General features: G+C 41.6%; 1 pseudogene; it reads right to left on the bottom strand.

Annotated features, from left to right (window-relative positions):
* Nucleotides 1-217: 217 nt before the first annotated feature.
* The window catches only part of LOC149171223 (O-fucosyltransferase 31 pseudogene), a 38308-nt pseudogene continuing 22931 nt past the window's right edge, over nucleotides 218-15594 (bottom strand).

Consider the following 15594-nt stretch of genomic DNA (forward strand, 5'->3'; position numbering starts at 1 on the left):
AGGTGTCCTAGACATTTTTGATGGTGCTGAATCCATTTCCACCATGAAAAACACAATTCAAACACTGTCTCGACAAGATTTTTTGAAATTTTTTTTCCCGATTCCGGTCACTTTTGGTCGTCTAGACAATTCCTCCACGTCCACCTTGTTAGACGACTCCCAATTCAATTAGGCTTCTTGGGAACATCTTTGAATTCACAATCTGCAGCCAGTGCCATCACTCTGTCACGGGGGAAGGCCTTGGCAATTTCTCATTTGACTTATCATTGTAGGGCTTTGTATTGCATTCACTGGTTGTGCTTGGCATTTTGAGTGAAAGAAAGGTAGTAACTTGAGAAGAGCAGGAATACCATACTTCTTTCATAAAATCCAAATTACTAGTTGGAGAACCCAGATCCCTAATGGACCCCTCTTCCTCCATGGCAGACCAGTCCTCATTCAGGAAAGGATGGCTCAATAGCTCTGTACTGGTCCACCTCTTCTTGGGATCTCTCCCAAAACATTTTTCTAAGAAATCTCGGATCGGAGGCAAAAGCGAAGCAGGAAATTCAGGCAACTCTTCTATCCATCCAATCTGATACACTGCAGCTAGGGGATTGGAAACTTGGCTCCATGGATGCCTGCCAGTGGCCATCTCCAGTGCAGTGCAGCCCAGGGACCAAATATCAGAAGCAGGACCCTGCTCCACTTGGTTCAGCACCTCTGGAGCCATACACAGAAAGGTCTCCCTCAATTGCAGGCCCCCTTGCTCTTCCACTTTATTATGAACCTTCCTGTCACAACCAAAGTCAGCGAGCTTCACCCCATTGGCACCCACAAGAACATTCTTTCCCTTGATACCACAGTACACAATCCCCTGGCTGTGGAGATAACAGATTCCACGTAGGATGCCATAAGTGTAGGCCCTGATGATTGATTCGGCCAGAGGCCCTCCAAAATTACTCAGCATATCCCCTACGCTGCCACCTAGCATGTATCCATGAACAAATTATGCAACCTTACACCTTTCTCGATGCTATAAGCGCGCCCTAGACAACGAACGATGTATGGAGAATCGAGACACCAAAAAATATGGTACTCATTATCCAAAGCCATACTAAAACTTGTTGCAGATTTGACTGCAAAGAATTGGCCATTAGAGCTGCTCATAGCGAGGTTGATTGTTCCACAAGCTCCTGCCCCAATAGTGGCGCCCCTCACCCATTCCCCCTCCTCAACTCTACCCACCTCTGTTCGATTACCATTTCCTCTGGGTTCAATAAATGAAAAATGTTGTTTGAAATTTTCTCGTCTGTTCTATGGATTCTTTAGCTTCTGCACTGAGCGATTATACAGGACCTGGTAATTTTCAAAGGATAATGACCGATTTAATTATGAACCTGGAGAGAGTTTCAAATTCACCACTACACCTCTAGAATAACCTCCACCTCCACTGTTGCAATTGATTTTGTTAGGCTTCATCATCCATCCTCCAACATGTCCTATTGAAATGTAAAGCTTACTTTTTCCTTTATCACAAGTTGTTTTTTCTAACAACTTGTCCCCCAGCCTTCTTTCCCCTTAATCAGAAGTTGTTGAAAAACTCCCAATTAAATGTAAAGGTTCCTTCCCCTTTCACAAGTTGTTAAATAATTCCTTCTCACAAGTTATTAAATAATTCCTAAAATGCATTGTAGTTATGTAGGATGATTTCACTGATTCTAATTCAAGGATTGTAAGTGGTTGAAAAAATCCTTTTCACACGTTCTTAGGTAATTTTCGAAATTCTATATGCTAAATGTAAAGCTTTTTATCCCTACCACAAGACGAATTCCTTGTCAATTATTTTTAAATAACTTCCAACTTCGAACATGTGAGTCACAAGACTCCATTGACTTGCCATTAACTTAAGTATTACAATTTGCCCCCACACAAGTTGAATATATGTCATATTCATTTGCAACTATCTGACCTGGACATAAAGTAGGTTATACACGAAGACGTTATGCTCTCAAACCATATCAAACACAAAGATGTTATCCTCTCAAACTATGTCACATTATTATGAAAATTGAGAAATCACTAAAATTAAGACACGATGAAATATGATATATTTTTTAAAATTTTGTTTTAGTAAAATATTTAAATACATATTATTAAATTTGGTTTATTTAAAATATTTAAATACATATTATTATTATTTTAGATCTATTTTAACTCTAAATTTATAAGTGTCAAGAAAGATTAAATTTTGTGGAAATCTTTTTTTTTTAGTGTAAAACTTGAGGAAATGTTTGCACCTCGAGAGATTTGATCTCTTTTAGCATTTGATAGATCCAAGGTTAAGATGATCTAGGTTGGTTTCAGTTGTGTGAAACCATGAAAAAAATTGCTGAACATTTAATTATTTTGATAATTTTAAATATGATAAATATGTCTAAGATTAATTTGGTCATTTTAATATTAAATTTTATCAGTGGCCTCAGTTTGTTGAGATATTAGAAATTGTTAATAACTTGAATTATGAAACAAAAAAATTGAATGCAAAGTGACAATGTGACAGTGTTGAATGACATAAAATGTGAATAATAAGAATGTAGTCAATTGCACATAGTCTTCATTGTGACCAATTTCAAACTATTTTATTCTATTGTTATTGTTGTCAAACATGTTAGTTTTGTCATTTTTTCACATTGATCATATGAAAAGGGTGGTTGAAATCGTAGACCATTCAAATATTTAACTCGAGCGATTGTAGTAAACATCATACAATGTCTCTCTTTCTCTCCAATATTAATAGCAGCTTTCTTCAAAGTCAATCGTTGTGACTTATAGAGTGTTAAATCCCAAGTAAGTTTCAATGGTAGGTGTTTTTAATACCTTGTTCGAATGAAAAGTGACTAACAATGTTGAATGAAGGCAAATGAGAATAATAAGAATGTAATCAATTATAAAAAATTGACTACATTCAGTTATTTAGTCTGGTATGTGTCCAATATCTACAATATGTGTCCAAGTTGCATCCAATATCTACAACCCAATACAATCTTCAGAAATATCACAAGAACAAGAACAACTTCAATTTGATTTAGTTCAAACATGACAAACTTATCTTAGTGATATCCCCCCTAATGTCTCATCACTAAGTAACAAGAATATTCCCAATATCAATTTTGGTACTAGGAATTGGAAATATTCTTCGTAGAAGACATGGAGATACATTTAACAAGAATGAGTAAATTGTGCTGCAATGTGGAAAGTAACAAAAATGAATTGCAGAGACATAACATGTCCCCTTATTTGGTATACGCGATAGTTTCTTACATGAACCTTGTGCTTAAAAGTGATAAGAAACCAATAATTATAGTCCTCTTCAAGGGGGAAACCTCCTTTTACAATAAATATAATGTATAAGACAATATTTGATGATTCTAAGGCTAGGTCTCCATAGTATATATATAGGAAACATGGGGCACAACTATAATAAAATGAGACCAAGAGGGGTTCTATATTACATAACAATATGACAATAAAAATGTATTCACTCAATATATAGGGCTTAATAAGGGGTTTTAGGGCTAACATGGGTCTTATATAGGGCTTAACATGCCCATACGATTCAAATAAGTATTGTCCTCAACACTTGACTATATGTGAGTGCTTCTACATGAACAACTCAGCTTCTCATGTCACTTCTTCCAGTGGTAGGTTCTTCCATTTGATGAGGTTAGTCCTTGTTTCCAAGATTATTTCTAATTTTAGTACTATTCATACTTCCAATCCTCAACAACACTTTATAAGGAAGACAATACATTTATGCTTTTTTTTGGACGAAAATCTATTTATATGGTTGTAGCCTTACAAATACCCTATTCCCCAATTCCAATTATAAGTAAAACGTACTTTTCCTTTTTCATAAATTAAAAAACTCTCAATTAAATTAAATGTAAAGCTTCTTTCCCTTTATGACAAGTTTTTCAAAAACTCTTTCCCACAAATTGTTAAATAATTCCTTCTCAGAAGTTGTTAAATAATTCCTAAAATGCGTTGTAATTATGTAGGATGATTTCACTGATTCTAATTCAAGGATTGTAAGTCGTTGAAAAACTCTTTATGAGAAATCGTTAAATAATTTTCGAAATTCAATATGCTAATGGTAAAGCTTTTTTTTCCTTACCACAAGTTGAAGAAATCTTTATCAACAAATTTTTCCAAAAGCTAACATGTGAGTCACAAGACTCCATTCACTGGCCATTAACTTAAGTATTACAATTTGCCACCCACAAGTTGAATATATGTCATAATCATTTGCAACTGCCTCACGTGGACATAAAGTGGGTTATACAGGAAGATGTTATCATCTGAAACTAATACATATTATTAGGAAAATTAAAATATCACTAAAATTAATATATCTCTTAAAGATATCATGATTTATTTTTATTTTTATTGTGTTTAAGTAAAATATTTAAACACATTATATTATAAGTGTTAAGATAATGCATTGGAATGGTAAATTCAGATCAAGTAAGCTAATTTTTGATAATGATCATTGATGTCAGGAAAATGTCCCAACTCAATGAGGATTGATGTGGTAGACAATTAGTAAAACATATAATTATTTAATTAAAGATAAAAGTTGCGAAGAGAGTAAAACAATTCATTTAACAATATTTAAACTTGCAGCCATTAAAATATTATGAAATAATTTATAGATTTGTATAAGATGGGACTTCAAAAGAGATAAAACCAATGAAACATAAAAGAAAAAGAGCCTGAAATCAATGTTACCATTATTATTAAACAATATCATCAGGCGATTTAATAAATTTGTCATTGAACATGTTAAATGGGAATGCGAATGTTAAATTGCACAAAATTTATTATCAAACAAAAGCTTCAATCCCAAATGGTTTACATGGAGGAGGACAAGGCACCAAACTAATTGATCAAGTATGAAACACAATTTCTAAATGGTGCTCTAAAAAATCTACTCTAGAAAGTTGGTGATCTCAAGCTTAAGTTTCTATTCATCAAATGAGAGGCTTGTGAGTGTGCAAATCATATGACCACGTTCTTTAAGTAGTCTAAAAGTAGCTAATTTCCCAATAGAATTTGATGAAAGGGTATCTAGCCATTACTTGAGTAAGAGAGAGGGATGAGGTAGTGCTAGTAGGCCACGACGATATTCAAACTTACTCAAATGTCCATTTGTGAGTGTACTACAAGAAACTTCTGCTCATAATCAAGTTTAGAAAAGGTCACACTTTGACTTCAAATATATATGTGTCTTATGAGGTAAATCATCATCTCTTGTTATCCATGATATTTTACCCATGTCCTTAAAACATAAGTGTCATGATCTTCATTTTCTTGAATGTAGGAATATTTGTTTGATTCATAGAATGTATATAATTGTGGGATGTGTTACCCACCAAAAGTGGGTGATCCCATAAGAGAAAATTTTCTCCCAACTAGTAGCCACTAATAAGTCACTAGTAGTTGATTCTGATTTTCCATTCATATCCCCGCCACCTGCATAAGTCATACATTGTTCTTCACCCATCTGCCAAGAGAACAAGTTGAAAGCTTCTGCTCAAAGGTACTTTATTCATTTTGAAAGCGAGTGCTTATGCTTGTTTGTATTTAGGCATTCGACACAGATTATGGGGTAACTCGGAAGAAAGAAGGGTTGCAGTCGTGATCTTGTTCCCTCACCTTAAATGGGGGGTTATTTTTCAATCCTAGTCCAGTGGGACCTCCCCTAATGGCCCAATGGGTATAGGAGGGGAACTATTTGTAAAGGCACGATTAATATAACATAGCCCCATCTCTCGTTGTTCCATACTTACCACTTTTCATCTTACATTACAAGCCCTAATTCTGCCTCCATTCTTTGAGTTAAACTGACCATTGGTTCATTGGGATTTGGCACCCACATATCATCATACCTGGGTAGGGCCTAGAAATATAACCTGGGAGGTTGACACAATTAAAAGAAACAAAAATATCATATGTTGGGCACAAGAAAAACATAAGTAAAATAAAAATTCAAAAGATGGTCAGGACTCACAAATTAGCTTGTGGGAAAAAGCCAAGTGGTGGACTCCAGTATTGTAGCAATAATGCTACAACTCCTGGAGCTTCCTGTCTCTTAATTTTATCAACCCGGTAGTTCGTACAAACTTGGAAGCGACGGTGCTGTATGCACAAGTACTAGCTCTTGTCGCAGCTGTCACTTGGTCAGCTGGCACAAGTCTGCTAGGGCTCAAGCCAACTTCTATAGGCTCACAGAAGAAGCTTTATCAATGATGGACGAAAGCTAACTCAAAGGAGGCTAGTCTAATTGCAGAAGGAAACTGAAAACCAATAAAGCATGGAAACCCTAGGAAACCCTAATTTGACTAGCTAGGCCCTAACTATGCAAAACTGTGAATGGAACAACTACCAATAATGCCATTGCTTGCAGTGAACTGAAATACATGCATCTAAGCTACTTGCATCTGGAAAATCATGCTTTTGTACTTTTTCATTAAGTGGTTGGACTTATTGTGATGATGCTTTTAATTAGGGTTTGGTTGTGCAGGAGCGGTTGAAATGGAAGGAAACCATGGGCAAGGTCAGAATGGCTATGGGAGGTCCCAGAGGGTCTCCAGCATCAATCCCCAGAAGTCTACCACGTTCGGATGCTCGGCAACCGAGTTTGCAGACTTCTACAGGAAGTCTGCAGGGGATCCTACAGGAAACTCAGGGGTTTCTACAGGAAGGCTGTGCAATTCTACAGGATGATTGGCCGTGGAAGTTTTGGAAGATGGAGAAGGGTTGGAGTGGTGTGGAAGGATGGGTGAGATGGAGATGGAGCTGGTGATGGCTCAGGAGCAGAGGAATCAGATGGAGGAGGAGTGTATGCAGTGGTTTGATGATTGGAAGGATGGGATCAACGAAAGTTGAAGGAGATGGAGCTATGTGGGAAATGAGAGAGTTGGAGGGTAAACGAGTAAGACAGAGGTTAAATAGGACTTGAGGATAGATCAAGAAGAAGAAGAAGAAAGTGGATTGAGAAGGAGCAGCGTAAATGAAACAAATGACTTATGCATCAAAACGAGAAATTCATTAACCTATGATAACTTGTGCCATGAAACCTATGAACAAGAAATGAAACTATGCATGGAAGTGAAATGTTGAAGTATGGTTCGATGTCAAAAATGCATGGATGGATCTTCAATGAAAACGTTTATGTTGCAGCTTGCATGGAGATGAGAAGAACTGCGTTTCTTTTTGGGTGGTTGGTCATGGACTGCACCCCAATCCCTAACAGAGAGATGGTAGTGAGCCTTTACAACCTTTTTGCTGGAGCTCCAAGAGATTATATCTATCATCCTATCAACTTAAGCAACTTAAAGCAAATCACCATAAACTAGTCCTATCTATGCTCATGAAAACAACTAAATTAACAACCTGTAAATTCGAATTGCGTGTGAAAATAAACAAACTCAAAGTGCTGGAATGAAATGCAAACACATTACAACACTGAGGAGATCTATTGCTCTCAGGTTGGGCCCTAACCTGAGAGCTATAGCTCCTTGAGAAAACTCAGAACTAGATCAAAATCTGCCTTCTTTATTCATAATCTGGTGTCATGCGAAATTGGCTTACAAAAAGGAACAAAAACTGAGCTCTAGCTCGTACTTTTCAATTACAAGAGTAATGCCAAGGTTCAAAAAGCCTCTCTGCAAGGCTATGGCCTCAGTATTTATGCAAAAACGATCATCCAACAGGTGTCCTTGTTTTTAGGAGCTCGGCTATCCAACTAAAGTTTAACTGCTGATCCTGTAGGACAGTCATAACTACTGTTCCTGTAGAACAGTTATAACTGTTGTTCCTGTAGAACAGCTGGCTGCTTCTAAGCTCGGTGGGGAGCTGGATTGGAGCTCGGAGTTCTTGGTGGGAATCACAAGGAAGGTCCCCAAGACCGTGGACATCCTCTCCTAAAAACCAGCAGTGCCACCTCATTGTCTCCTTGTCTCCTTTTTCGTTGTCTTTTTCTCCCTTTTAATGCCAAAATCCTGAAAGCATCATGCATTAGTCATGTAGATAAAATGTCTACCCTTCTTCCTACAAACAACACGAATAAACTAAGGAATGCATGCATAAGCAGTAAAAAGTGAATGGTTTGAGCAAAGCAAGTAGGCCAAATGAACCCAAATTATACCAAAAATTGGGGCTCATCATCACCCCCCAGCTAAACTATTTGCTCATCCCTGAGCAACTTAGTCCAAGTCCTCATCTTTCATTGCTTTCACTGCTTCTCTTGCATCCCAAGGCTCTGTGGTAGTGTCCTCTCTGTAGATGTGAAACCCTGCTTTTCTGTTTACCACTTCCCATTGTTGACTGTCATCTTCCTTTGTATCTCCTTCAGTCAATCCTAGCAATAGTGGTGGGTTGAGTTTAAGGCCAATCCAGCTGGCCTGGAGGCTTTGCATGGACTTCTTGTAAAGGTCAACCCTTGCCAAAGCTTCTCTCATCCGGATGGGGGTATGGTACTCTCGGATTTTCAAGCTGTGGGCCATGGTATTCCATCTGCGTGCACAAGCCTGGGCAGCACTTTCTCCCAACAACCTTTCCATGTCTTCAAAGTGAGCTATGGCCTGGGCTTGTTGGTCCATAAACCTCAAGGAAGCTGTGGGATCCGTAGCCAACTGTTGGTGTGTTGAGATGAGTGCCACCGGGTCCTCTAGTTCCGGCCTAATGAACAGTGGTTCGCTCACTTCTCGGTTCATGACTGATTTTGCTTCAGCTGCTCTTTGATCTTCATGGTTTAACCATGAGGCGAGGGCCATCAATTGCATATCACCCAAGGCAATGTTGGGATCCCATGAGACTTCATTAGGCAAAGCCAAGTTATGGAGGTAAAACTCTGCCAATTTGGCTTTGTCTTCTGCCGAACTAGTAGTGCATAATTCAGAAAATTGTTGCGGGTTTTGGATGTGTGCAATACCTCTTTGGGCCAAGGTGTTTATTTGGAACTGAAGCCATTGATCCTTTAAAAACAATCCATAGGATTTTGCGGGCGTTCTGCACTGAATTGCTTCCATGGCCCAACTAGCCATGCAGGCCAGTTGTGCTTCCTTTTGTTGCAGCTGTTCCTTTAAGGCTTGCACTTCAATTCTTGTCTGTTGTTCTGCTTCCTGTAGAAGTGTCATTGGCTCTTCAAGACTGGTGGTCAGCTCCTTTTTGCCTTCTTGTTCATTTGTGATGGCCTTGGAGGATGTTCCTGCCCCTGCCTGTAGTTCTTGTAGCTGCAACCGTAACTTCTGATTTTCTTCCTGTAGAAGCGCCTGCTGGCAACTAGCCACATGTTTAGCCATGGTGAATTCACTCATGACCTCCCTGAGTTGATCCTGTAGAGGGCCTATGTCCGCCACCCCCTTTGATTTGGCGATTTGCATCCATGTGTGGGAGCGGACTCTTTCTTTCTCTAGTTCAAAAAATAGAGGTACAGTAAATTTCTGTGGTATGATCTTGCCCGCCTCTAAAAAGGTGTAATATGAATTCAGATTGGGCGAAGGGCTAGGTTCTGGTATATGTTCTCTTGCTGTTTCTTCAGGCGGTTCTGCCTCATCCTCCCTTGGTGATGAGGGCCCTTCTCCTTCCCTCTTTTCTGTTTCCTGTAGCCGGGCCAGAGTATCCTGTAGAACATTTTCAGCTTCCTGTAGCTGAGTTTGTTCTAACTTCTCTTGCCATGTATTTTTCTTTGGACTCCCCTTCTCGTAGGTAACTGTGATCCTGGAGGGTGATTTTTCCTTGGGAGAAGCAAGTGTATCTTCGATGACAATCAGGCTGCTGGATTGAGGTGGTGGCTTGCCCGTTTTTATCCTAACGCTTCTCCGAGCTTTAAAGTACAGAGGGGTCTCCCTCTTCCTCTTGTCTTTTTGCTTAGGTGGCGTGCTGAGGCCCGCTAATACCGCTGCTGCTTCCTGTGCCAGAATATCCACCTTCTTCTCTTTGGGTTTTACCTTTTTGGGGCTTCCTGTAGAAGCCTGCTTTTGCAATTTCGGGCTTCCTGTAGAAGCTTGTGTCTTAATGATTTGTGGGCTTTCTGTAGAAGCCTTGGTCTTTGCTTTTGGGCTTCCTGTAGAAGCCTGTTTCTCACTGATCTTCGGGCTTCCTGTAGAAGCCTTTGTCTTTGTTTTCGGACTTCCTGTAGAAGCCTGTTTTTCAATGATTTTTGGGCTTCCTGTAGAAGCCTGAGTTTGTGTTTTCGGGCTTCCTGTAGAAGCCTGTTTTTGCTTTCCTGTAGACACAGGTGTCTCCACTTCCTCTTGCTTGCCTGCTTGAGTTTTGCTTTTTGCTTTGGGTGCAGGTGCTGTTGAGGTACTTGGGCTGACGTGGGCCACCTCTGCTTTGTCCATTCTGCTCTTCATCCTCTTTTCCCTTGCTGACACGATAGGTGTGCCACCTTTTTCTTGGTCCTTCCTTTCCTCATGCTTCTTCCTTTGTTCTTCGGCCACTGCTTCGTGTTCCTCACTGCTAGAGGAACCCGTTTCTTCGATCAACATTTTAATATCCCCATCTTTGGTCAAATTGCGGAAGGATTCCCATGAGAGGGGGACCTTATATGAGTGCAATGCATCTTCCACAAGTAGCTTTATTAACCCATGGTGGGCTATCTGATCAGGTATGCCCTCTCTTAGCTTTGTAGCACACTCCATTAGGGACTGCAGGAGATAATAAGGGATGCTCAGTTTTTGCTCTACAGGAAGGTCAATTCGGTGCCTCAACTCAGTGAGTAGCCGAAAGTGATATGCATACACGATGCTGAACCGACCTTCACAAGTAATATATTTCATGATTTGCAAACTGACTTCATTCCAAGGTGGTGATAGACTTGTTCTTCTCACCCCGTTTTTATCCTCCGAGAATTCTTCCTCAGGTGGAAAGAATTCCTTCTTTGCCTGCTGACTCAGCTTTCTCTCCTCTTTATCCCACGGCAGACCCATAGGAAGTTCTGTGATCCGACTGATATGTTCTGGGGTGAGTTTGAGGCTTAGACCTCTGAAGTTTACTGTGGCCAGAGTCTGGGATTTAGGCTTCAAAGCCTGCAATCCTCGGCTACTTCATCATCGTAGCCCTGCAGCTTATCACAGAAAGGCATCCATTGTGCTCTGGTGAAGAGCTCTACCACTGCCAGATTTCTCCTTAGGTTAGTTGAATCAGTGGGCTCTCGTCTTATAAACCCACCCGGCATGATGAACACGGTCGTTTTAACTAAAGGTGGCAGGTGCAAAAGGGATTTGGTCTAGGAAGACAGAGCATGCACATACAAAATTTCAACACAGACTACTTATACCAACATCTTGTAGAATGGTAGCAACGGCACAGCAAACAACAATTCCACCAATATCTTTATAACCCGACCGTGGACGATGGTCTTGCCACTTCTAATAACCAGTTACATTAAGATTTCAGGGTTACCTCCGTAATTGGCCACCTTTTTTCGCGAGGCACTCGCTTTCCTATAGATGACTGCGTTCCTGTAGACTGCGTTCCTGTAGAACTGCGCTCCTGTAGAACTGCGTTCCTGTAGAAGCCGCGCGCAATTCTCAGGGAGGACTGTAGTTGGCCGCGCTCGCGGTGTGCTTGACCAGCGTTCTGGTAGCCAACAACTCGGCGTATCAAAGTGCAGAGGAGATCAGAATAGCTATCCAAGTTGAAGTGTTGGATGATAAATGCATGCGCATGATTCAGCCGATTGGATTTTGAATCGGCGCAATCCGTGGCGCGGGGGATGAGCTGTCCCTGCCGGACCGTTGGGCGACGTCATCCATCCTCCGCCTGCGTATTCACTTGCTGCCGCATTCATTCCCACAGATTTGCCGCCGCCTTTCCTGTTAAACTCATGCTTCTGACGAGAGTGTTCCCACGTGCATGCCGTTCATTCTCTTTGTCGTGGCCGCCACCCAAACATCCAATTACACTTTAACTAGCCGACGTGGCCAGTCGACTGGCCATACGGCCGCTCAACCATTCAATTTTACGCTTTGCAAACAATTTCAAAGTTAGATTCATGTGATTTGATGGAAGGAAGGGTGGAGACACTTACCTGCGTGGCTGCACACGATTTTTCCAGTTCTCAGACGATGGTGAGCGGATCTACCTGCTGCGTGCGACTTACACAGACCCGGAAGCTCGTGGTTACAGGCTGCCAACGCTGGAGTGGATGGTCTTGCTTGCATGCGCCCGCGTTTCATTTCGGATGGCGGTGCTGTGAATGGTATCCACTCGAGCAGGTTGAACTGTTACAGGATCCCCGCGAGGGGTCTCGTAACAGTCCTTTCTCCCTGGGTGCATGCTACATGATGGCGGTTCTGGCTTCTCGATCACAATCCCGGAGCTCTTGATGCATGTGGTATGAGATCCCATCATTTGTTAACTTGGAAATGGCTTTCCCGCGAGAACTCATCGATTTTCTTTGTTTGTGCAGGGACTTGGCCGCATGTTGACACGGGTGGTGGAGCATGGTGAGAGCAACGTGCAAGGATGCCAACAGAGGCTTGCATGCCTCCAAACCAATCCATGGTCGCGAAATCTCTTTTTAAGATGAATTCTGGCCGTCCAAAACTCCTACAGGAAGTTTCCTGTAGACACAGAGCTTCCTGTAGAAAGTTCAGCCTTCCTGTAGAAAGTCTGCATTTTCCTGTAGAAAATCCGCACCTTCTTGTAGAAAGACTGCGCCTTCCTGTAGAAAGACTGCGCCTTCCTGTAGAAAGACAGCAGGTTCCTGTAGAAGATTCAAACCATGATAAAATTGCACATACCTTGAAAAACATGGGTGCTCTTGGAGAAGGTACTGATGAGGTTCCTTGACAGCATGATAAGGACCCTTGGCTGTGAGTTGAAGGGCTTCCTCTTCTCCATAGAGCATCTGCAACCTGCAATTTTTACCATATCTTGCTTATTGTGTTTTCTTTTTTCCTTTTTTTTTCTTTTCTTTTTTTTTCTTGAAAGATAACAGGGGCGCCTCAAGGAGGTTTTCACCCGTGCCATCTGCCCTGAGCGCCTCAGAGAGGTTTTCACTCAAGGATCTTTTTCAACCTTTTTTTTTTTTTTTTTTTTTGAAAAGCAATAGGAGCGCCTCAATGAGGTTTTCACCCCTACTACCTGCCTTGGGCGCCTCAGAGAGGTTTTCACCCAAGGATCTTTATTTATTTTTCTTTATTTTTCTTTTTTCTTTTTTTAGATATTTTTTCAGGGTGTGCCAGAGGCAGAGGCAGAACCCTTCTCTATGACTAATACAGATTTCTCCATAGTTTTGATAAACTCTTGTCTTGAGAGAGGTCTCCTGTAGATCTTCAATCGATGCCCATTGACAAGCATGGGAATGGCTTCCTCATCAATGGTTCAAATGGGGACAGATCCATTGTCATGGCATTTCTCCACTGTATATGGTCCTAGCCATCTGGTTCTCAACTTCCCCTTGAAATCTTTGTATCTGGAATCATACAACAAAGCCCAATCTCCCGGCTGAAATTGCTTGTCATGGAGATGTTGGTCATGCCACACCTTCCTCTGAAGTTGAACCACTTCTGAGTGAAGGAGGGCCTGCATGCGGTGCTCTTCCAGGCCATTCAGCTGCAACAACCTTTCTTGTTGTGCATGGCTGAGATCTAGGTCCAGCTGAGCTGCCATCCTCAAGGTGTTGTATTCAAACTCAATGGACAGCAAAGCTTTCTTCCCATAGACCAGCTCATATGGTGTGAAACCGGTGGTGGTCTTCCAAGTGGTGTTGTAGGCCCATGTGGCTTCTACCAGGCGATCAGCCCAGTCCTTTCTGCTGCTGCTCACCACTTTAGTCAAGATCCCTTCTAATGCTCTATTGGTGACTTCCACCTGCCCATTTGCTTGAGGGTGATAAGGGGTGGAAGTCCTGTGCTTGATCTTGTGATGAGCTAGGAGATCTTCAACCAGGTTGGAGGTGAACTGGCTCCCTTGATCGGTGACCAGCTCTCTTGGATAGCCAAACTTATAGAAGATGTTCTCTCTTAGGAACTCGGCCACCTTTTCTTCTGTTGCTGCTTTGATTGCTTTGGTCTCTGCCCACTTTGTCAAATAGTCAGTACACACAATGATGTAAGTCCTTTGCCTCGAAGAGGGGTTGATTGGGCCCACAAAGTCCATGCCCCACTTCTCAAATGGCTCAAGAGTCACTTGAGGTTGGAGAGGCATCTCATCCCTTTGGGTCGGTTTCCCCATTATTTGGCATTGGTCACACTGACTGACATATCTTCTGACATCTTGATGAAGTGTGGGCCAATAGTAGCCTACCTGCAGGATCTTGAAGGCAGTTCTCTTTGCTGCAAAATGCCCTCCACAAGGCCCATCATGACAAGTGAGGAGGATATCAAAGACTTCCTCCTCCCTTACACAACGCCTTAAGATCTGATCGGGGCCAAGCTTGAACAGATTGCCCCCGATCCAAGTGAATGAGGCACTTTTTCTGATGATTCTGCTCTTCTCTCTGGAAGATAGGTGTGGAGGGAACTGTGCTGAAACAAGATAGTTTGCTATATCAGCAAACCATGGAGAGAGTACTGAAATAGCAAACAGATGTTCATCAGGCATCTGATCGTCCACTGTTCCGTCCTCATCTGCAGACAAATCCAATCTAGATAAAAAGTCAGCAACAACATTTTCTCTACCTGGTTTATCAACAATGGTTAGATCAAACTGCTGCAATAAAAGTAACCATCTAATAATACGAGCATTCACATCTGGTTTATTCATTAAATATCTAATAGCAGCATGGTCAGTATGTACAAAGGTCTGGTAACCAGTAATATAATGTCGGAACTTGTTCAATGCATGGACCACAGCCAAGAATTCTTTCTCGGTTACAGTGTAATTCAGCTCAGCCTTGGACAAGTTTTTGCTAACAAAGTAAATGGCATATGGAAGTTTCTGCTCAACTTGTCCTAAAGCTGCACCTATGGCTTTGTTCGAGGCATCAGTGTGGATGTGGAAAGGTAGGGCCCAGTTTGGACCTCTCAGGATTGGGGCTGACACCAACTTGTCCTTCAATTCATTTAAAGCCCTCTGACAATCGTCAGTCCATTTAAACTCCACATCTTTCGCCAACAGACCAAACAATGGCGAGGCTAGCTTGCTGAAATCTTTAATGAATCTCCGGTAGTATCCTGCTAATCCCAAGAAACTCCGGACATCCCTTACCTTTTGAGGAGGTGGGACCCTTTTGATGAGAGCAATTTTGTTAGGATCCACCTGCAATCCTTGGGAAGAAATGGTATGGCCTAGCACGGTCCCCTCAGTCATTAGGAATTCACATTTTTCAGGACTAAGGGACAAGTTCATCTCGGTGCATTTGGTTAGGACTTTCCCCAGGTTGGAAAATGCTTCTTGGAAGTTGGCCCCATAAGGAGTAAAGTCATCCATGTATATTTCCACTGCATCATGGACCAGCTCCGAGAAGATGCTCAAGACAGCTCTCTGAAAGGTAGTAGGAGCATTGCATAGCCCAAAGGGAAGGACTCGATAGGCAAAGGTACCCCAAGGACAAGTGAAGGTGGTCTTATCTTGGTCTTCCAGGCTGATTTGGAT

The sequence above is a fragment of the Pinus tabuliformis genome, chromosome 4_2, assembly GCF_031772625.1.
Source record: "Pinus tabuliformis cultivar Carrire ecotype Pingquan chromosome 4_2, CPIR1, whole genome shotgun sequence".
NCBI lineage: Eukaryota > Viridiplantae > Streptophyta > Pinopsida > Pinales > Pinaceae > Pinus > Pinus tabuliformis.